This window comes from Artibeus jamaicensis, unplaced genomic scaffold, assembly GCF_021234435.1.
Source record: "Artibeus jamaicensis isolate MK-2021 breed Jamaican fruit bat unplaced genomic scaffold, CSHL_Jam_final contig_834, whole genome shotgun sequence".
NCBI classification, from domain to species: Eukaryota; Metazoa; Chordata; class Mammalia; order Chiroptera; family Phyllostomidae; genus Artibeus; species Artibeus jamaicensis.
Window position 1 is genome coordinate 2418852 of NW_026521981.1, and position 928 is coordinate 2419779.

The 928-nt window shown below is 33.7% G+C and overlaps 1 non-coding gene across 1 annotated transcript; it reads right to left on the reverse strand.

Moving 5' to 3' along the window:
- Nucleotides 1–624: 624 nt before the first annotated feature.
- LOC119064606 (small nucleolar RNA U13) lies at nucleotides 625–727 on the reverse strand. Its single transcript, XR_005085438.1, has one exon. It is a non-coding gene; the product is annotated as a small nucleolar RNA U13 (small nucleolar RNA).
- Between the last annotated feature and the right edge of the window lie 201 nt (nucleotides 728–928).

A 928-nucleotide genomic window follows, 5' to 3' on the forward strand; every position in this document is an offset into this window, starting at 1 on the left:
GGGGTTGAGCAAAAAGGACTCATGGACATGGACAGCAGCATGGTGATTGCTGGGAGGAACAGGGTGTAAGGTGACTAACTGGTAATAAAAAGATACAATAAAGGTTACATTTAAAAACAAATGTAAAACATTATTATTGCTAATATTTAAAAAAATGAATGAGTCTGACAATATCAAGTTTATAGGGAATGTGAATCAATGTGATCAGATTGTTGGGAGGAGTGTAAATTAATAGAATCACTTTGGAAAATAATTTGTCATTATATTGTAAAGTTATTCATTCTTTAAGATCCATTAACGTCACATCTAGGTAGAGATCCAAAAGAAACATTAGCATCTGCGTAATATGAAATAGGAGATTTTCACAACAAGAAATACCTATTGGCAGAAGAAAATATAAATAAAATTTGGTAGAGTCACACAATGGCTTATAATACATATGTGAAAATAATGAACTACTGTTTTGTTAACCACGAGATATCTCAAAAACAATGTTGAGTAAAAAGAACAGGATACAGAAGACTAACTGTAATGTGATACTCATTTTATTACCAAACAAATCATAAGTAATAATGTATTATTATGTGCACAAGCATATTTGGTAAAACATTAAAAAATTTTTCATGTCAGATGGGTAATATGCTAATGTCATAACAAAGTTTGTCAGAGGCCATGTTACACAAGAGTGTGAACACCCAATCATCATGCTTATGAACTACAAAAGGATCTGGTAAAACATTTTTAAAAAGCAAAGGAATAACAGACATCAAATTTAAGAGAGGAGCCCTGGCCAGTGTGGCTCAGTTGGTTCAAGTGTTGCCCTATGAACCAAAAGGTCACTGCTTCGATTCCCATTCAGGACACATACCTAAGTTGTGGGTTCAGTTCCCAGTAAGGGAATGTGTGAGAGGCAGCCAACTGATATTTC